Source organism: Oncorhynchus mykiss, chromosome 16 (assembly GCF_057628025.1).
Source record: "Oncorhynchus mykiss isolate SJ-2025 chromosome 16, ASM5762802v1, whole genome shotgun sequence".
Lineage (NCBI taxonomy): Eukaryota > Metazoa > Chordata > Actinopteri > Salmoniformes > Salmonidae > Oncorhynchus > Oncorhynchus mykiss.
The window spans coordinates 40,029,022-40,051,333 of record NC_143037.1 but is presented as its reverse complement, the minus strand read 5'-3'; the positions used below and the strand labels follow the sequence as shown (position 1 = coordinate 40,051,333).

The following is a 22,312-nucleotide window of genomic DNA, read 5'->3' as shown; positions in this document are numbered from 1 at the left end:
GAGAAATATGAACAACGCTCTAAAATCACCACAGAGACCAGAACAACTATGCACGATACTGACTTGCACTTTCAATAGTCATTTGTTTTTATAAATTAAAAAGTCCAGTCATTGATTTAACCTCAATATGGCCTTCAATGGGAAAGAGTAGTAAATCGTCATTGAATGAGCGCTAAACTGGCATCAGAATATGGCCATTCTGATATAAATGATACAATTCCTCAGATAAGACTGAAAAAGTGTCTGGAAATATCAGCAACCATCAGGGTAAGAGTGACAACAGGTCCACATTGGGGAAATCCTTACAAATGGCTTAATGAGTCATTTCAACGCAATCGTGTTATTATTTATTTTTAGGGTTTAACAAGGCAGCTCACCTGTGACTTGACATTAGATGCGGCGACTTTGATTACCCTGCAGACGATATTTTTGTTCTTCCCGCCAATACAATCCACTGACAACGACCGACGAGTTCTGCGTTCCGAGATTATTTTTGTTATTTGCCTGTTTGGGGCCCGCCTGTGAAATTGCGCGATTCTTGCAATTCTCTTTCAGCCTCTCATCAACTAGCTGTTTTTGCAGAATATTAAAAATACGATAGTTATTCACTACTCATATTAACTAGGTGTCATTTACGTTACCTTAAGTCATTTATTTTTCAACTGGATTTTACAAAGGTGCATGACATGCAGGCGCTAAAAAATTGTCAGGAGGGGGTTTCAAACCATGCCTATAGGGGAGTCTGCGACCTGAATGACTTAATGGTTATTTTCAATGCAATCAAGTTTTTTCTTTTTCTTTTAGGGTTTAACAAGGTTTCTCACCTGTTACCTGTGGCTTGACTTTAGATGTGGCCAGTTCGATTACCCTGCAGCCTAAGAGTGTCTTCAGAATATGGCCAATTTGACATGAATTTAAAAATGCCTCAGATAGGACCAAAAAAGTGTCTGGAGCTTCCCGTCAGGGTAAGAGTGACAACAGGTTTCCACATGTCAAAATGGGGGAAATCTTAGCAAATGGCTTCATGGTTATTCATGAGAATCGTGTTGTTGTATTGTTGAGTGTATCATGGGATCTCACCTGAAATCTGTGGCTTGACTACAAACCTGTAACCTATGCTACTGTGGCCTATAGAGCTAGAAGGCTGGATAACCAGGTGTGTAAAGGTGTGAAGTGGGATAGATGGCCTGCAGTCCTATCCCAAATGGACAACTAATCCCTATGTACTTGCGGAGATCTGAGAGGATGCGATTGGTATAAGAAACATGACTAAACTTCAATCTCCGGAGGGGTCAAAAAAATGCATTTTCATTGTCGGCAGGATTTGAACCTGCGCAGGAAGATCCTTATGGATTTCTAGTCCATCGCCTTAACCACTCGGCCACGACAACGTTGACAGAAGAAAACAAGCTTGTTAGGAGTGAATGGGCCAACAGGCATAGCCTACAGAAAGTGAAATTTAACAACTGAAAGATAATGCAGTAACTCATTATAATGCAATAACACAAAATGTTCCCCTCATTCATTTGTTATTAAGTACAGCTGTTTTCTTATTTAACCTTGATCTTTGCTCAGCTCCAGAAGGTCTGCATTTGAGAGTGTTTATTATGAATTGTTATTTCACTGTGTGAAGTTGTTATTTCATCATTCTTATTATTACTGCTGAGCAGCATGACTCCTGAGAGGCACTAAAAAACTGTCAGAAGTGGGATTTGAATCCACGCCTCCATGGGAGACTGCGAACTGAACGCAACGCCTTAGACCGCTCGGCCATCCTGACTACAGCACAGTAACTGGGTATCGGGTTAAAGTGTATGCGGTAAAAGGAGAAATATGAACAACGCTCTAAAATCACCACAGAGACCAGAACAACTATGCACGATACTGACTTGCACTTTCAATAGTCATTTGTTTTTATAAATTAAAAAGTCCAGTCATTGATTTAACCTCAATATGGCCTTCAATGGGAAAGAGTAGTAAATCGTCATTGAATGAGCGCTAAACTGGCATCAGAATATGGCCATTCTGATATAAATGATACAATTCCTCAGATAAGACTGAAAAAGTGTCTGGAAATATCAGCAACCATCAGGGTAAGAGTGACAACAGGTCCACATTGGGGAAATCCTTACAAATGGCTTAATGAGTCATTTCAACGCAATCGTGTTATTATTTATTTTTAGGGTTTAACAAGGCAGCTCACCTGTGACTTGACATTAGATGCGGCGACTTTGATTACCCTGCAGACGATATTTTTGTTCTTCCCGCCAATACAATCCACTGACAACGACCGACGAGTTCTGCGTTCCGAGATTATTTTTGTTATTTGCCTGTTTGGGGCCCGCCTGTGAAATTGCGCGATTCTTGCAATTCTCTTTCAGCCTCTCATCAACTAGCTGTTTTTGCAGAATATTAAAAATACGATAGTTATTCACTACTCATATTAACTAGGTGTCATTTACGTTACCTTAAGTCATTTATTTTTCAACTGGATTTTACAAAGGTGCATGACATGCAGGCGCTAAAAAATTGTCAGGAGGGGGTTTCAAACCATGCCTATAGGGGAGTCTGCGACCTGAATGACTTAATGGTTATTTTCAATGCAATCAAGTTTTTTCTTTTTCTTTTAGGGTTTAACAAGGTTTCTCACCTGTTACCTGTGGCTTGACTTTAGATGTGGCCAGTTCGATTACCCTGCAGCCTAAGAGTGTCTTCAGAATATGGCCAATTTGACATGAATTTAAAAATGCCTCAGATAGGACCAAAAAAGTGTCTGGAGCTTCCCGTCAGGGTAAGAGTGACAACAGGTTTCCACATGTCAAAATGGGGGAAATCTTAGCAAATGGCTTAATGGTTATTCATGAGAATCGTGTTGTTGTATTGTTGAGTGTATCATGGGATCTCACCTGAAATCTGTGGCTTGACTACAAACCTGTAACCTATGCTACTGTGGCCTATAGAGCTAGAAGGCTGGATAACCAGGTGTGTAAAGGTGTGAAGTGGGATAGATGGCCTGCAGTTCTATCCCAAATGGACAACTAATCCCTATGTACTTGCGGAGATCTGAGAGGATGCGATTGGTATAAGAAACACGACTAAACTTCAACCTCCGGAGGGGTCAAAAAAATGCATTTTCGTTGTCGGCAGGATTTGAACCTGCGCAGGAAGATCCTAATGGATTTCTAGTCCATCGCCTTAACCACTCGGCCACGACAACGTTGACAGAAGAAAACAAGCTTGTTAGGAGTGAATGGGCCAACAGGCATAGCCTACAGAAAGTGAAATTTAACAACTGAAAGATAATACAGTAACTCATTATAATGCAATAACATAAAATGTTCCCCTCATTCATTTGTTATTAAGTCCAGCTGTTTTCTTATTTAACCTTGATCTTTGCTCAGCTCCAGAAGGTCTGCATTTGAGAGTGTTTATTATGAATTGTTATTTCACTGTGTGAAGTTGTTATTTCATCATTCTTATTATTACTGCTGAGCAGCATGACTCCTGAGAGGCACTAAAAAACTGTCAGAAGTGGGATTTGAACCCACGCCTCCATGGGAGACTGCGACCTGAACGCAGCGCCTTAGACCGCTCGGCCATCCTGACTACAGCACAGTAACTGGGTATCGGGTTAAAGTGTATGCGGTAAAAGTAGAAATATGAACAACGCTCTAAAATCACCACAGAGACCAGAACAACTATGCACGATACTGACTTGCACTTTCAATAGTCATTTGTTTTTATAAATTAAAAAGTCCAGTCATTGATTTAACCTCAATATGGCCTTCAATGGGAAAGAGTAGTAAATCGTCATTGAATGAGCGCTAAACTGGCATCAGAATATGGCCATTCTGATATAAATGATAAAATTCCTCAGATAAGACTGAAAAAGTGTCTGGAAATATCAGCAACCATCAGGGTAAGAGTGACAACAGGTCCACATGTTCCCCTCATTCAATCCTTACAAATGGCTTAATGAGTCATTTCAACGCAATCGTGTTATTATTTATTTTTAGGGTTTAACAAGGCAGCTCACCTGTGACTTGACATTAGATGCGGCGACTTTGATTACCCTGCAGACGATATTTTTGTTCTTCCCGCCAATACAATCCACTGACAACGACCGACGAGTTCTGCGTTCCGAGATTATTTTTGTTATTTGCCTGTTTGGGGCCCGCCTGTGAAATTGCGCGATTCTTGCAATTCTATTTCAGCCTCTCATCAACTAGCTGTTTTTGCAGAATATTAAAAATACGATAGTTATTCACTACTCATATTAACTAGGTGTCATTTACGTTACCTTAAGTCATTTATTTTTCAACTGGATTTTACAAAGGTGCATGACATGCAGGCGCTAAAAAATTGTCAGGAGGGGGTTTCAAACCATGCCTATAGGGGAGTCTGCGACCTGAATGACTTAATGGTTATTTTCAATGCAATCAAGTTATTTCTTTTTCTTTTAGGGTTTAACAAGGTTTCTCACCTGTTACCTGTGGCTTGACTTTAGATGTGGCCAGTTCGATTACCCTGCAGCCTAAGAGTGTCTTCAGAATATGGCCAATTTGACATGAATTTAAAAATGCCTCAGTTAGGACCAAAAAAGTGTCTGGAGCTTCCCGTCAGGGTAAGAGTGACAACAGGTTTCCACATGTCAAAATGGGGGAAATCTTAGCAAATGGCTTCATGGTTATTCATGAGAATCGTGTTGTTGTATTGTTGAGTGTATCATGGGATCTCACCTGAAATCTGTGGCTTGACTACAAACCTGTAACCTATGCTACTGTGGCCTATAGAGCTAGAAGGCTGGATAACCAGGTGTGTAAAGGTGTGAAGTGGGACAGATGGCCTGCAGTCCTATCCCAAATGGACAACTAATCCCTATGTACTTGCGGAGATCTGAGAGGATGCGATTGGTATAAGAAACACGACTAAACTTCAACCTCCGGAGGGGTCAAAAAAATGCATTTTCGTTGTCGGCAGGATTTGAACCTGCGCAGGAAGATCCTAATGGATTTCTAGTCCATCGCCTTAACCACTCGGCCACGACAACGTTGACAGAAGAAAGCAAGCTTGTTAGGAGTGAATGGGCCAACAGGCATAGCCTACAGAAAGTGAAATTTAACAACTGAAAGATAATGCAGTAACTCATTATAATGCAATAACACAAAATGTTCCCCTCATTCATTTGTTATTAAGTCCAGCTGTTTTCTTATTTAACCTTGATCTTTGCTCAGCTCCAGAAGGTCTGCATTTGAGAGTGTTTATTATGAATTGTTATTTCACTGTGTGAAGTTGTTATTTCATCATTCTTATTATTACTGCTGAGCAGCATGACTCCTGAGAGGCACTAAAAAACTGTCAGAAGTGGGATTTGAACCCACGCCTCCATGGGAGACTGCGACCTGAACGCAGCGCCTTAGACCGCTCGGCCATCCTGACTACAGCACAGTAACTGGGTATCGGGTTAAAGTGTATGCGGTAAAAGTAGAAATATGAACAACGCTCTAAAATCACCACAGAGACCAGAACAACAATGCACGATACTGACTTGCACTTTCAATAGTCATTTGTTTTTATAAATTAAAAAGTCCAGTCATTGATTTAACCTCAATATGGCCTTCAATGGGAAAGAGTAGTAAATCGTCATTGAATGAGCGCTAAACTGGCATCAGAATATGGCCATTCTGATATAAATGATAAAATTCCTCAGATAAGACTGAAAAAGTGTCTGGAAATATCAGCAACCATCAGGGTAAGAGTGACAACAGGTCCACATGGGGGAAATCCTTACAAATGGCTTAATGAGTCATTTCAACGCAATCGTGTTATTATTTATTTTTAAGGTTTAACAAGGCAGCTCACCTGTGACTTGACATTAGATGCGGCGACTTTGATTACCCTGCAGACGATATTTTTGTTCTTCCCGCCAATACAATCCACTGACAACGACCGACGAGTTCTGCGTTCCGAGATTATTTTTGTTATTTGCCTGTTTGGGGCCCGCCTGTGAAATTGCGCGATTCTTGCAATTCTCTTTCAGCCTCTCATCAACTAGCTGTTTTTGCAGAATATTAAAAATACGATAGTTATTCACTATTCATATTAACTAGGTGTCATTTACGTTACCTTAAGTCATTTATTTTTCAACTGGATTTTACAAAGGTGCAGGCGCTAAAAAATTGTCAGGAGGGGGTTTCAAACCATGCCTATAGGGGAGTCTGCGACCTGAATGACTTAATGGTTATTTTCAATGCAATCAAGTTTTTTCTTTTTCTTTTAGGGTTTAACAAGGTTTCTCACCTGTTACCTGTGGCTTGACTTTAGATGTGGCCAGTTCGATTACCCTGCAGCCTAAGAGTGTCTTCAGAATATGGCCAATTTGACATGAATTTAAAAATGCCTCAGATAGGACCAAAAAAGTGTCTGGAGCTTCCCGTCAGGGTAAGAGTGACAACAGGTTTCCACATGTCAAAATGGGGGAAATCTTAGCAAATGGCTTCATGGTTATTCATGAGAATCGTGTTGTTGTATTGTTGAGTGTATCATGGGATCTCACCTGAAATCTGTGGCTTGACTACAAACCTGTAACCTATGCAACTGTGGCCTATAGAGCTAGAAGGCTGGATAACCAGGTGTGTAAAGGTGTGAAGTGGGACAGATGGCCTGCAGTCCTATCCCAAATGGACAACTAATCCCTATGTACTTGCGGAGATCTGAGAGGATGCGATTGGTATAAGAAACACGACTAAACTTCAACCTCCGGAGGGGTCAAAAAAATGCATTTTCGTTGTCAGCAGGATTTGAACCTGCGCAGGAAGATCCTAATGGATTTCTAGTCCATCGCCTTAACCACTCGGCCACGACAACGTTGACAGAAGAAAACAAGCTTGTTAGGAGTGAATGGGCCAACAGGCATAGCCTACAGAAAGTGAAATTTAACAACTGAAAGATAATGCAGTAACTCATTATAATGCAATAACACAAAATGTTCCCCTCATTCATTTGTTATTAAGTCCAGCTGTTTTCTTATTTAACCTTGATCTTTGCTCAGCTCCAGAAGGTCTGCATTTGAGAGTGTTTATTATGAATTGTTATTTCACTGTGTGAAGTTGTTATTTCATCATTCTTATTATTACTGCTGAGCAGCATGACTCCTGAGAGGCACTAAAAAACTGTCAGAAGTGGGATTTGAACCCACGCCTCCATGGGAGACTGCGAACTGAACGCAACGCCTTAGACCGCTCGGCCATCCAGACTACAGCACAGTAACTGGGTATCGGGTTAAAGTGTATGCGGTAAAAGCAGAAATATGAACAACGCTCTAAAATCACCACAGAGACCAGAACAACTATGCACGATACTGACTTGCACTTTCAATAGTCATTTGTTTTTATAAATTAAAAAGTCCAGTCATTGATTTAACCTCAATATGGCCTTCAATGGGAAAGAGTGGTAAATCGTCATTGAATGAGCGCTAAACTGGCATCAGAATATGGCCATTCTGATATAAATGATAAAATTCCTCAGATAAGACTGAAAAAGTGTCTGGAAATATCAGCAACCATCAGGGTAAGAGTGACAACAGGTCCACATGGGGGAAATCCTTACAAATGGCTTAATGAGTCATTTCAACGCAATCGTGTTATTATTTATTTTCAGGGTTTAACAAGGCAGCTCACCTGTGATTTGACATTAGATGCGGCGACTTTGATTACCCTGCAGACGATATTTTTGTTCTTCCCGCCAATACAATCCACTGACAACGACCGACGAGTTCTGCGTTCCTAGATTATTTTTGTTATTTGCCTGTTTGGGGCCCGCCTGTGAAATTGCGCGATTCTTGCAATTCTCTTTCAGCCTCTCATCAACTAGCTGTTTTTGCAGAATATTACAAATACGATAGTTATTCACTACTCATATTAACTAGGTGTCATTTACGTTACCTTAAGTCATTTATTTTTCAACTGGATTTTACAAAGGTGCATGACATGCAGGCGCTAAAAAGTTGTCAGGAGGGGGTTTCAAACCATGCCTATAGGGGAGTCTGCGACCTGAATGACTTAATGGTTATTTTCAATGCAATTGAGTTTTTTCTTTTTCTTTTAGGGTTTAACAAGGTTTCTCACCTGTTACCTGTGGCTTGACTTTAGATGTGGCCAGTTCGATTACCCTGCAGACTATAAGAGTGTCTTCAGAATATGGCCAATTTGACATGAATTTAAAAATGCCTCAGATAGGACCAAAAAAGTGTCTGGAGCTTCCCGTCAGGGTAAGAGTGACAACAGGTTTCCACATGTCAAAATGGGGGAAATCTTAGCAAATGGCTTAATGGTTATTCATGAGAATCGTGTTGTTGTATTGTTGAGTGTATCATGGGATCTCACCTGAAATCTGTGGCTTGACTACAAACCTGTAACCTATGCTACTGTGGCCTATAGAGCTAGAAGGCTGGATAACCAGGTGTGTAAAGGTGTGAAGTGGGACAGATGGCCTGCAGTCCTATCCCAAATGGACAACTAATCCCTATGTACTTGCGGAGATCTGAGAGGATGCGATTGGTATAAGAAACACGACTAAACTTCAACCTCCGGAGGGGTCAAAAAAATGCATTTTCGTTGTCGGCAGGATTTGAACCTGCGCAGGAAGATCCTAATGGATTTCTAGTCCATCGCCTTAACCACTCGGCCACGACAATGTTGACAGAAGAAAACAAGCTTGTTAGGAGTGAATGGGCCAACAGGCATAGCCTACAGAAAGTGAAATTTAACAACTGAAAGATAATGCAGTAACTCATTATAATGCAATAACACAAAATGTTCCCCTCATTCATTTGTTATTAAGTCCAGCTGTTTTCTTATTTAACCTTGATCTTTGCTCAGCTCCAGAAGGTCTGCATTTGAGAGTGTTTATTATGAATTGTTATTTCACTGTGTGAAGTTGTTATTTCATCATTCTTATTATTACTGCTGAGCAGCATGACTCCTGAGAGGCACTAAAAAACTGTCAGAAGTGGGATTTGAACCCACGCCTCCATGGGAGACTGCGACCTGAACGCAGCGCCTTAGACCGCTCGGCCATCCTGACTACAGCACAGTAACTGGGTATCGGGTTAAAGTGTATGCGGTAAAAGTAGAAATATGAACAACGCTCTAAAATCACCACAGAGACCAGAACAACTATGCACGATACTGACTTGCACTTTCAATAGTCATTTGTTTTTATAAATTAAAAAGTCCAGTCATTGATTTAACCTCAATATGGCCTTCAATGGGAAAGAGTAGTAAATCGTCATTGAATGAGCGCTAAACTGGCATCAGAATATGGCCATTCTGATATAAATGATAAAATTCCTCAGATAAGACTGAAAAAGTGTCTGGAAATATCAGCAACCATCAGGGTAAGAGTGACAACAGGTCCACATGGGGGAAATCCTTACAAATGGCTTAATGAGTCATTTCAACGCAATCGTGTTATTATTTATTTTCAGGGTTTAACAAGGCAGCTCACCTGTGATTTGACATTAGATGCGGCGACTTTGATTACCCTGCAGACGATATTTTTGTTCTTCCCGCCAATACAATCCACTGACAACGACCGACGAGTTCTGCGTTCCTAGATTATTTTTGTTATTTGCCTGTTTGGGGCCCGCCTGTGAAATTGCGCGATTCTTGCAATTCTCTTTCAGCCTCTCATCAACTAGCTGTTTTTGCAGAATATTACAAATTCGATAGTTATTCACTACTCATATTAACTAGGTGTCATTTACGTTACCTTAAGTCATTTATTTTTCAACTGGATTTTACAAAGGTGCATGACATGCAGGCGCTAAAAAGTTGTCAGGAGGGGGTTTCAAACCATGCCTATAGGGGAGTCTGCGACCTGAATGACTTAATGGTTATTTTCAATGCAATTGAGTTTTTTCTTTTTCTTTTAGGGTTTAACAAGGTTTCTCACCTGTTACCTGTGGCTTGACTTTAGATGTGGCCAGTTCGATTACCCTGCAGACTATAAGAGTGTCTTCAGAATATGGCCAATTTGACATGAATTTAAAAATGCCTCAGATAGGACCAAAAAAGTGTCTGGAGCTTCCCGTCAGGGTAAGAGTGACAACAGGTTTCCACATGTCAAAATGGGGGAAATCTTAGCAAATGGCTTCATGGTTATTCATGAGAATCGTGTTGTTGAATTGTTGAGTGTATCATGGGATCTCTCCTGAAATCTGTGGCTTGACTACAAACCTGTAACCTATGCTACTGTGGCCTATAGAGCTAGAAGGCTGGATAACCAGGTGTGTAAAGGTGTGAAGTGGGACAGATGGCCTGCAGTCCTATCCCAAATGGACAACTAATCCCTATGTACTTGCGGAGATCTGAGAGGATGCGATTGGTATAAGAAACACGACTAAACTTCAACCTCCGGAGGGGTCAAAAAAATGCATTTTCGTTGTCAGCAGGATTTGAACCTGCGCAGGAAGATCCTAATGGATTTCTAGTCCATCGCCTTAACCACTCGGCCACGACAACGTTGACAGAAGAAAACAAGCTTGTTAGGAGTGAATGGGCCAACAGGCATAGCCTACAGAATGTGAAATTTAACAACTGAAAGATAATGCAGTAACTCATTATAATGCAATAACACAAAATGTTCCCCTCATTCATTTGTTATTAAGTCCAGCTGTTTTCTTATTTAACCTTGATCTTTGCTCAGCTCCAGAAGGTCTGCATTTGAGAGTGTTTATTATGAATTGTTATTTCACTGTGTGAAGTTGTTATTTCATCATTCTTATTATTACTGCTGAGCAGCATGACTCCTGAGAGGCACTAAAAAACTGTCAGAAGTGGGATTTGAACCCACGCCTCCATGGGAGACTGCGACCTGAACGCAGCGCCTTAGACCCCTCGGCCATCCTGACTACAGCACAGTAACTGGGTATCGGGTTAAAGTGTATGCGGTAAAAGTAGAAATATGAACAACGCTCTAAAATCACCACAGAGACCAGAACAACTATGCACGATACTGACTTGCACTTTCAATAGTCATTTGTTTTTATAAATTAAAAAGTCCAGTCATTGATTTAACCTCAATATGGCCTTCAATGGGAAAGAGTAGTAAATCGTCATTGAATGAGCGCTAAACTGGCATCAGAATATGGCCATTCTGATATAAATGATAAAATTCCTCAGATAAGACTGAAAAAGTGTCTGGAAATATCAGCAACCATCAGGGTAAGAGTGACAACAGGTCCACATGGGGGAAATCCTTACAAATGGCTTAATGAGTCATTTCAACGCAATCGTGTTATTATTTATTTTCAGGGTTTAACAAGGCAGCTCACCTGTGATTTGACATTAGATGCGGCGACTTTGATTACCCTGCAGACGATATTTTTGTTCTTCCCGCCAATACAATCCACTGACAACGACCGACGAGTTCTGCGTTCCTAGATTATTTTTGTTATTTGCCTGTTTGGGGCCCGCCTGTGAAATTGCGCGATTCTTGCAATTCTCTTTCAGCCTCTCATCAACTAGCTGTTTTTGCAGAATATTACAAATTCGATAGTTATTCACTACTTATATTAACTAGGTGTCATTTACGTTACCTTAAGTCATTTATTTTTCAACTGGATTTTACAAAGGTGCATGACATGCAGGCGCTAAAAAGTTGTCAGGAGGGGGTTTCAAACCATGCCTATAGGGGAGTCTGCGACCTGAATGACTTAATGGTTATTTTCAATGCAATTGAGTTTTTTCTTTTTCTTTTAGGGTTTAACAAGGTTTCTCACCTGTTACCTGTGGCTTGACTTTAGATGTGGCCAGTTCGATTACCCTGCAGCCTAAGAGTGTCTTCAGAATATGGCCAATTTGACATGAATTTAAAAATGCCTCAGTTAGGACCAAAAAAGTGTCTGGAGCTTCCCGTCAGGGTAAGAGTGACAACAGGTTTCCACATGTCAAAATGGGGGAAATCTTAGCAAATGGCTTCATGGTTATTCATGAGAATCGTGTTGTTGTATTGTTGAGTGTATCATGGGATCTCACCTGAAATCTGTGGCTTGACTACAAACCTGTAACCTATGCTACTGTGGCCTATAGAGCTAGAAGGCTGGATAACCAGGTGTGTAAAGGTGTGAAGTGGGACAGATGGCCTGCAGTCCTATCCCAAATGGACAACTAATCCCTATGTACTTGCGGAGATCTGAGAGGATGCGATTGGTATAAGAAACACGACTAAACTTCAACCTCCGGAGGGGTCAAAAAAATGCATTTTCGTTGTCGGCAGGATTTGAACCTGCGCAGGAAGATCCTAATGGATTTCTAGTCCATCGCCTTAACCACTCGGCCACGACAACGTTGACAGAAGAAAGCAAGCTTGTTAGGAGTGAATGGGCCAACAGGCATAGCCTACAGAAAGTGAAATTTAACAACTGAAAGATAATGCAGTAACTCATTATAATGCAATAACACAAAATGTTCCCCTCATTCATTTGTTATTAAGTCCAGCTGTTTTCTTATTTAACCTTGATCTTTGCTCAGCTCCAGAAGGTCTGCATTTGAGAGTGTTTATTATGAATTGTTATTTCACTGTGTGAAGTTGTTATTTCATCATTCTTATTATTACTGCTGAGCAGCATGACTCCTGAGAGGCACTAAAAAACTGTCAGAAGTGGGATTTGAACCCACGCCTCCATGGGAGACTGCGACCTGAACGCAGCGCCTTAGACCGCTCGGCCATCCTGACTACAGCACAGTAACTGGGTATCGGGTTAAAGTGTATGCGGTAAAAGTAGAAATATGAACAACGCTCTAAAATCACCACAGAGACCAGAACAACAATGCACGATACTGACTTGCACTTTCAATAGTCATTTGTTTTTATAAATTAAAAAGTCCAGTCATTGATTTAACCTCAATATGGCCTTCAATGGGAAAGAGTAGTAAATCGTCATTGAATGAGCGCTAAACTGGCATCAGAATATGGCCATTCTGATATAAATGATAAAATTCCTCAGATAAGACTGAAAAAGTGTCTGGAAATATCAGCAACCATCAGGGTAAGAGTGACAACAGGTCCACATGGGGGAAATCCTTACAAATGGCTTAATGAGTCATTTCAACGCAATCGTGTTATTATTTATTTTTAAGGTTTAACAAGGCAGCTCACCTGTGACTTGACATTAGATGCGGCGACTTTGATTACCCTGCAGACGATATTTTTGTTCTTCCCGCCAATACAATCCACTGACAACGACCGACGAGTTCTGCGTTCCGAGATTATTTTTGTTATTTGCCTGTTTGGGGCCCGCCTGTGAAATTGCGCGATTCTTGCAATTCTCTTTCAGCCTCTCATCAACTAGCTGTTTTTGCAGAATATTAAAAATACGATAGTTATTCACTATTCATATTAACTTGGTGTCATTTACGTTACCTTAAGTCATTTATTTTTCAACTGGATTTTACAAAGGTGCAGGCGCTAAAAAATTGTCAGGAGGGGGTTTCAAACCATGCCTATAGGGGAGTCTGCGACCTGAATGACTTAATGGTTATTTTCAATGCAATCAAGTTTTTTCTTTTTCTTTTAGGGTTTAACAAGGTTTCTCACCTGTTACCTGTGGCTTGACTTTAGATGTGGCCAGTTCGATTACCCTGCAGCCTAAGAGTGTCTTCAGAATATGGCCAATTTGACATGAATTTAAAAATGCCTCAGATAGGACCAAAAAAGTGTCTGGAGCTTCCCGTCAGGGTAAGAGTGACAACAGGTTTCCACATGTCAAAATGGGGGAAATCTTAGCAAATGGCTTCATGGTTATTCATGAGAATCGTGTTGTTGTATTGTTGAGTGTATCATGGGATCTCACCTGAAATCTGTGGCTTGACTACAAACCTGTAACCTATGCAACTGTGGCCTATAGAGCTAGAAGGCTGGATAACCAGGTGTGTAAAGGTGTGAAGTGGGACAGATGGCCTGCAGTCCTATCCCAAATGGACAACTAATCCCTATGTACTTGCGGAGATCTGAGAGGATGCGATTGGTATAAGAAACACGACTAAACTTCAACCTCCGGAGGGGTCAAAAAAATGCATTTTCGTTGTCAGCAGGATTTGAACCTGCGCAGGAAGATCCTAATGGATTTCTAGTCCATCGCCTTAACCACTCGGCCACGACAACGTTGACAGAAGAAAACAAGCTTGTTAGGAGTGAATGGGCCAACAGGCATAGCCTACAGAAAGTGAAATTTAACAACTGAAAGATAATGCAGTAACTCATTATAATGCAATAACACAAAATGTTCCCCTCATTCATTTGTTATTAAGTCCAGCTGTTTTCTTATTTAACCTTGATCTTTGCTCAGCTCCAGAAGGTCTGCATTTGAGAGTGTTTATTATGAATTGTTATTTCACTGTGTGAAGTTGTTATTTCATCATTCTTATTATTACTGCTGAGCAGCATGACTCCTGAGAGGCACTAAAAAACTGTCAGAAGTGGGATTTGAACCCACGCCTCCATGGGAGACTGCGAACTGAACGCAACGCCTTAGACCGCTCGGCCATCCAGACTACAGCACAGTAACTGGGTATCGGGTTAAAGTGTATGCGGTAAAAGCAGAAATATGAACAACGCTCTAAAATCACCACAGAGACCAGAACAACTATGCACGATACTGACTTGCACTTTCAATAGTCATTTGTTTTTATAAATTAAAAAGTCCAGTCATTGATTTAACCTCAATATGGCCTTCAATGGGAAAGAGTGGTAAATCGTCATTGAATGAGCGCTAAACTGGCATCAGAATATGGCCATTCTGATATAAATGATAAAATTCCTCAGATAAGACTGAAAAAGTGTCTGGAAATATCAGCAACCATCAGGGTAAGAGTGACAACAGGTCCACATGGGGGAAATCCTTACAAATGGCTTAATGAGTCATTTCAACGCAATCGTGTTATTATTTATTTTCAGGGTTTAACAAGGCAGCTCACCTGTGATTTGACATTAGATGCGGCGACTTTGATTACCCTGCAGACGATATTTTTGTTCTTCCCGCCAATACAATCCACTGACAACGACCGACGAGTTCTGCGTTCCTAGATTATTTTTGTTATTTGCCTGTTTGGGGCCCGCCTGTGAAATTGCGCGATTCTTGCAATTCTCTTTCAGCCTCTCATCAACTAGCTGTTTTTGCAGAATATTACAAATACGATAGTTATTCACTACTCATATTAACTAGGTGTCATTTACGTTACCTTAAGTCATTTATTTTTCAACTGGATTTTACAAAGGTGCATGACATGCAGGCGCTAAAAAGTTGTCAGGAGGGGGTTTCAAACCATGCCTATAGGGGAGTCTGCGACCTGAATGACTTAATGGTTATTTTCAATGCAATTGAGTTTTTTCTTTTTCTTTTAGGGTTTAACAAGGTTTCTCACCTGTTACCTGTGGCTTGACTTTAGATGTGGCCAGTTCGATTACCCTGCAGACTATAAGAGTGTCTTCAGAATATGGCCAATTTGACATGAATTTAAAAATGCCTCAGATAGGACCAAAAAAGTGTCTGGAGCTTCCCGTCAGGGTAAGAGTGACAACAGGTTTCCACATGTCAAAATGGGGGAAATCTTAGCAAATGGCTTAATGGTTATTCATGAGAATCGTGTTGTTGTATTGTTGAGTGTATCATGGGATCTCACCTGAAATCTGTGGCTTGACTACAAACCTGTAACCTATGCTACTGTGGCCTATAGAGCTAGAAGGCTGGATAACCAGGTGTGTAAAGGTGTGAAGTGGGACAGATGGCCTGCAGTCCTATCCCAAATGGACAACTAATCCCTATGTACTTGCGGAGATCTGAGAGGATGCGATTGGTATAAGAAACACGACTAAACTTCAACCTCCGGAGGGGTCAAAAAAATGCATTTTCGTTGTCGGCAGGATTTGAACCTGCGCAGGAAGATCCTAATGGATTTCTAGTCCATCGCCTTAACCACTCGGCCACGACAATGTTGACAGAAGAAAACAAGCTTGTTAGGAGTGAATGGGCCAACAGGCATAGCCTACAGAAAGTGAAATTTAACAACTGAAAGATAATGCAGTAACTCATTATAATGCAATAACACAAAATGTTCCCCTCATTCATTTGTTATTAAGTCCAGCTGTTTTCTTATTTAACCTTGATCTTTGCTCAGCTCCAGAAGGTCTGCATTTGAGAGTGTTTATTATGAATTGTTATTTCACTGTGTGAAGTTGTTATTTCATCATTCTTATTATTACTGCTGAGCAGCATGACTCCTGAGAGGCACTAAAAAACTGTCAGAAGTGGGATTTGAACCCACGCCTCCATGGGAGACTGCGACCTGAACGCAGCGCCTTAGACCGCTCGGCCATCCTGACTACAGCACAGTAACTGGGTATCGGGTTAAAGTGTATGCGGTAAAAGTAGAAATATGAACAACGCTCTAAAATCACCACAGAGACCAGAACAACTATGCACGATACTGACTTGCACTTTCAATAGTCATTTGTTTTTATAAATTAAAAAGTCCAGTCATTGATTTAACCTCAATATGGCCTTCAATGGGAAAGAGTAGTAAATCGTCATTGAATGAGCGCTAAACTGGCATCAGAATATGGCCATTCTGATATAAATGATAAAATTCCTCAGATAAGACTGAAAAAGTGTCTGGAAATATCAGCAACCATCAGGGTAAGAGTGACAACAGGTCCACATGGGGGAAATCCTTACAAATGGCTTAATGAGTCATTTCAACGCAATCGTGTTATTATTTATTTTCAGGGTTTAACAAGGCAGCTCACCTGTGATTTGACATTAGATGCGGCGACTTTGATTACCCTGCAGACGATATTTTTGTTCTTCCCGCCAATACAATCCACTGACAACGACCGACGAGTTCTGCGTTCCTAGATTATTTTTGTTATTTGCCTGTTTGGGGCCCGCCTGTGAAATTGCGCGATTCTTGCAATTCTCTTTCAGCCTCTCATCAACTAGCTGTTTTTGCAGAATATTACAAATTCGATAGTTATTCACTACTCATATTAACTAGGTGTCATTTACGTTACCTTAAGTCATTTATTTTTCAACTGGATTTTACAAAGGTGCATGACATGCAGGCGCTAAAAAGTTGTCAGGAGGGGGTTTCAAACCATGCCTATAGGGGAGTCTGCGACCTGAATGACTTAATGGTTATTTTCAATGCAATTGAGTTTTTTCTTTTTCTTTTAGGGTTTAACAAGGTTTCTCACCTGTTACCTGTGGCTTGACTTTAGATGTGGCCAGTTCGATTACCCTGCAGACTATAAGAGTGTCTTCAGAATATGGCCAATTTGACATGAATTTAAAAATGCCTCAGATAGGACCAAAAAAGTGTCTGGAGCTTCCCGTCAGGGTAAGAGTGACAACAGGTTTCCACATGTCAAAATGGGGGAAATCTTAGCAAATGGCTTCATGGTTATTCATGAGAATCGTGTTGTTGAATTGTTGAGTGTATCATGGGATCTCTCCTGAAATCTGTGGCTTGACTACAAACCTGTAACCTATGCTACTGTGGCCTATAGAGCTAGAAGGCTGGATAACCAGGTGTGTAAAGGTGTGAAGTGGGACAGATGGCCTGCAGTCCTATCCCAAATGGACAACTAATCCCTATGTACTTGCGGAGATCTGAGAGGATGCGATTGGTATAAGAAACACGACTAAACTTCAACCTCCGGAGGGGTCAAAAAAATGCATTTTCGTTGTCAGCAGGATTTGAACCTGCGCAGGAAGATCCTAATGGATTTCTAGTCCATCGCCTTAACCACTCGGCCACGACAACGTTGACAGAAGAAAACAAGCTTGTTAGGAGTGAATGGGCCAACAGGCATAGCCTACAGAATGTGAAATTTAACAACTGAAAGATAATGCAGTAACTCATTATAATGCAATAACACAAAATGTTCCCCTCATTCATTTGTTATTAAGTCCAGCTGTTTTCTTATTTAACCTTGATCTTTGCTCAGCTCCAGAAGGTCTGCATTTGAGAGTGTTTATTATGAATTGTTATTTCACTGTGTGAAGTTGTTATTTCATCATTCTTATTATTACTGCTGAGCAGCATGACTCCTGAGAGGCACTAAAAAACTGTCAGAAGTGGGATTTGAACCCACGCCTCCATGGGAGACTGCGACCTGAACGCAGCGCCTTAGACCCCTCGGCCATCCTGACTACAGCACAGTAACTGGGTATCGGGTTAAAGTGTATGCGGTAAAAGTAGAAATATGAACAACGCTCTAAAATCACCACAGAGACCAGAACAACTATGCACGATACTGACTTGCACTTTCAATAGTCATTTGTTTTTATAAATTAAAAAGTCCAGTCATTGATTTAACCTCAATATGGCCTTCAATGGGAAAGAGTAGTAAATCGTCATTGAATGAGCGCTAAACTGGCATCAGAATATGGCCATTCTGATATAAATGATAAAATTCCTCAGATAAGACTGAAAAAGTGTCTGGAAATATCAGCAACCATCAGGGTAAGAGTGACAACAGGTCCACATGGGGGAAATCCTTACAAATGGCTTAATGAGTCATTTCAACGCAATCGTGTTATTATTTATTTTCAGGGTTTAACAAGGCAGCTCACCTGTGATTTGACATTAGATGCGGCGACTTTGATTACCCTGCAGACGATATTTTTGTTCTTCCCGCCAATACAATCCACTGACAACGACCGACGAGTTCTGCGTTCCTAGATTATTTTTGTTATTTGCCTGTTTGGGGCCCGCCTGTGAAATTGCGCGATTCTTGCAATTCTCTTTCAGCCTCTCATCAACTAGCTGTTTTTGCAGAATATTACAAATTCGATAGTTATTCACTACTTATATTAACTAGGTGTCATTTACGTTACCTTAAGTCATTTATTTTTCAACTGGATTTTACAAAGGTGCATGACATGCAGGCGCTAAAAAGTTGTCAGGAGGGGGTTTCAAACCATGCCTATAGGGGAGTCTGCGACCTGAATGACTTAATGGTTATTTTCAATGCAATTGAGTTTTTTCTTTTTCTTTTAGGGTTTAACAAGGTTTCTCACCTGTTACCTGTGGCTTGACTTTAGATGTGGCCAGTTCGATTACCCTGCAGACTATAAGAGTGTCTTCAGAATATGGCCAATTTGACATGAATTTAAAAATGCCTCAGATAGGACCAAAAAAGTGTCTGGAGCTTCCCGTCAGGGTAAGAGTGACAACAGGTTTCCACATGTCAAAATGGGGGAAATCTTAGCAAATGGCTTCATGGTTATTCATGAGAATCGTGTTGTTGTATTGTTGAGTGTATCATGGGATCTCTCCTGAAATCTGTGGCTTGACTACAAACCTGTAACCTATGCTACTGTGGCCTATAGAGCTAGAAGGCTGGATAACCAGGTGTGTAAAGGTGTGAAGTGGGATAGATAGCCTGCAGTCCTATCCCAAATGGACAACTAATCCCTATGTACTTGCGGAGATCTGAGAGGATGCGATTGGTATAAGAAACACGACTAAACTTCAACCTCCGGAGGGGTCAAAAAAATGCATTTTCGTTGTCGGCAGGATTTGAACCTGCGCAGGAAGATCCTAATGGATTTTTAGTCCATTGCCTTAACCACTCGGCCACGACAACGTTGACAGAAGAAAACAGGCTTGTTAGGAGTGAATGGGCCAACAGGCATAGCCTACAGAAAGTGAAATTTAACAACTGAAAGATAATGCAGTAACTCATTATAATGCAATAACACAAAATGTTCCCCTCATTCATTTGTTATTAAGTCCAGCTGTTTTCTTATTTAACCTTGATCTTTGCTCAGCTCCAGAAGGTCTGCATTTGAGAGTGTTTATTATGAATTGCTATTTCACTGTGTGAAGTTGTTATTTCATCATTCTTATTATTACTGCTGAGCAGCCTGACTCCTGAGAGGCACTAAAAAACTGTCAGAAGTGGGATTTGAACCCACGCCTCCATGGGAGACTGTGACCTGAACGCAGCGCCTTAGACCGCTCGGCCATCCTGACTACAGCACAGTAACTGGGTATCGGGTTAAAGTGTATGCGGTAAAAGTAGAAATATGAACAACGCTCTAAAATCACCACAGAGACCAGAACAACTATGCACGATACTGACTTGCACTTTCAATAGTCATTTGTTTTTATAAATTAAAAAGTCCAGTCATTGATTTAACCTCAATATGGCCTTCAATGGGAAAGAGTAGTAAATCGTCATTGAATGAGCGCTAAACTGGCATCAGAATATGGCCATTCTGATATAAATGATAAAATTCCTCAGATAAGACTGAAAAAGTGTCTGGAAATATCAGCAACCATCAGGGTAAGAGTGACAACAGGTCCACATGGGGGAAATCCTTACAAATGGCTTAATGGGTCATTTCAACGCAATCGTGTTATTATTTATTTTTAGGGTTTAACAAGGCAGCTCACCTGTGACTTGACATTAGATGCGGCGACTTCGATTACCCTGCAGACGATATTTTTGTTCTTCCCGCCAATACAATCCACTGACAACGACCGACGAGTTCTGCGTTCCGAGATTATTTTTGTTATTTGCCTGTTTGGGGCCCGCCTGTGAAATTGCGCGATTCTTGCAATTCTCTTTCAGCCTCTCATCAACTAGCTGTTTTTGCAGAATATTACAAATTCGATAGTTATTCACTACTCATATTAACTAGGTGTCATTTACGTTACCTTAAGTCATTTATTTTTCAACTGGATTTTACAAAGGTGCATGACATGCAGGCGCTAAAAAGTTGTCAGGAGGGGGTTTCAAACCATGCCTATAGGGGAGTCTGCGACCTGAATGACTTAATGGTTATTTTCAATGCAATTGAGTTTTTTCTTTTTCTTTTAGGGTTTAACAAGGTTTCTCACCTGTTACCTGTGGCTTGACTTTAGATGTGGCCAGTTCGATTACCCTGCAGACTATAAGAGTGTCTTCAGAATATGGCCAATTTGACATCAATTTAAAAATGCCTCAGATAGGGTCTGCATTTGAGAGTGTTTATTATGAATTGTTATTTCACTGTGTGAACTAAAAAACTGTCAGAAGTGGGATTTGAACCCATGCCTCCATGGGAGACTGCGACCTGAACGCAGCGCCTTAGACCGCTCGGCCATCCTGACTACAGCACAGTAACTGGGTATCGGGTTAAAGTGTATGCGTTAAAAGTAGAAATATGAACAACGCTCTAAAATCACCACAGAGACCAGAACAACTATGCACGATACTGACTTGCACTTTCAATAGTCATTTGTTTTTACAAATTAAAAAGTCCAGTCATTGATTTAAAACCTGTTAAGGATATGGCAGACATATGCCCCCTTTGGAGAGATTGGGTACCCCTAGTAAACTGAAAAAAAAATCTGTCAACAATTGCTAATATATGCAAATAAAAATTATTATTGGATAGAAAACACTCTAAAGATTCTATAACCGTTGGAATTATGTCTGTAAGTATAGTAGAACTCACAGGGCAGGCATTCTTCCAAACTAGTTTTTGTGGCCATGAAAGTTGGAGCAACTTTGACGTCATGGCCCCCACCCTTCCCAACCAGTTATGATTCTGGGGAGACTTTCTATCTCTTCCGCTAGATGTCCTCTTTCAGTAGAGCTTTGAATCGTTCAAATCCCGCGAGAATTGACCCTATGGGAGTGAAATTAGTGCGTGCCACGAGAAAATAGGCTGTGCGTAGGGGCGCGAATTGGTCCCAGCCATTCCTTTGTTCCAGCACTCAAGAGAGGGGCAGACGATGGCCGATTGAATTGAAGTTTGTTTTGTGTGTCTAAAACATCATAAAGCTTGCTTCTGCACTTAGTTTGACCTGTTTAGTCGACATATAATATGTAATTTTGAAGTTTTGATGCGCAACTTTTCCGGACCAGAGGACGTTTTGGGTGCATTTCAGCTGATGTTATTAGCCTGTTAGATCTCTAGGGGCGCTATTTCATTTTTGGATAAAAAACGTTCCCGTTTTAAGCGCGATATTTTGTCACGAAAAGATGCTCGACTATGCATATTCTTGACAGTTTTGGAAAGAGAACACTCTGAAGTTTCAGAATCTGCAAAGATTTTGTCTGTAAGTGCCCCAGAACTCATTCTACAGGCGAAACCAAGATGATGCATCAACCAGGAATTAGCAGAATTTCTGAAGCTCTGTTTTCCATTGTCTCCTTATATGGCTGTGATTGCCTAAGGAATGAGCCTACACTTTCTGTCGTTCGCCCAAGGTCTTAGCAGCATTGTGACGTATTTGTAGGCATATCATTGGAAGAT

The 22,312-nt window shown here is 40.8% G+C and overlaps 7 non-coding genes across 7 annotated transcripts; all 7 read right to left on the bottom strand.

Moving 5' to 3' along the window:
- Positions 1 to 3,135: 3,135 nt before the first annotated feature.
- On the bottom strand, positions 3,136 to 3,217 carry trnas-aga (transfer RNA serine (anticodon AGA)). Its single transcript has one exon. It is a non-coding gene; the product is annotated as a tRNA-Ser (tRNA).
- Positions 3,218 to 3,523: 306 nt separating this feature from the next.
- Positions 3,524 to 3,606, bottom strand: trnal-cag (transfer RNA leucine (anticodon CAG)). Its single transcript has one exon. It is a non-coding gene; the product is annotated as a tRNA-Leu (tRNA).
- A 1,750-nt stretch (positions 3,607 to 5,356) lies between these two features.
- On the bottom strand, positions 5,357 to 5,439 carry trnal-cag (transfer RNA leucine (anticodon CAG)). The gene has a single exon. It is a non-coding gene; the product is annotated as a tRNA-Leu (tRNA).
- Positions 5,440 to 9,001: 3,562 nt separating this feature from the next.
- Positions 9,002 to 9,084, bottom strand: trnal-cag (transfer RNA leucine (anticodon CAG)). Its single transcript has one exon. It is a non-coding gene; the product is annotated as a tRNA-Leu (tRNA).
- Positions 9,085 to 12,655: 3,571 nt separating this feature from the next.
- trnal-cag (transfer RNA leucine (anticodon CAG)) lies at positions 12,656 to 12,738 on the bottom strand. The gene has a single exon. It is a non-coding gene; the product is annotated as a tRNA-Leu (tRNA).
- Positions 12,739 to 16,300: 3,562 nt separating this feature from the next.
- On the bottom strand, positions 16,301 to 16,383 carry trnal-cag (transfer RNA leucine (anticodon CAG)). The gene has a single exon. It is a non-coding gene; the product is annotated as a tRNA-Leu (tRNA).
- Positions 16,384 to 19,568: 3,185 nt separating this feature from the next.
- Positions 19,569 to 19,650, bottom strand: trnaf-aaa (transfer RNA phenylalanine (anticodon AAA)). The gene has a single exon. It is a non-coding gene; the product is annotated as a tRNA-Phe (tRNA).
- Between the last annotated feature and the right edge of the window lie 2,662 nt (positions 19,651 to 22,312).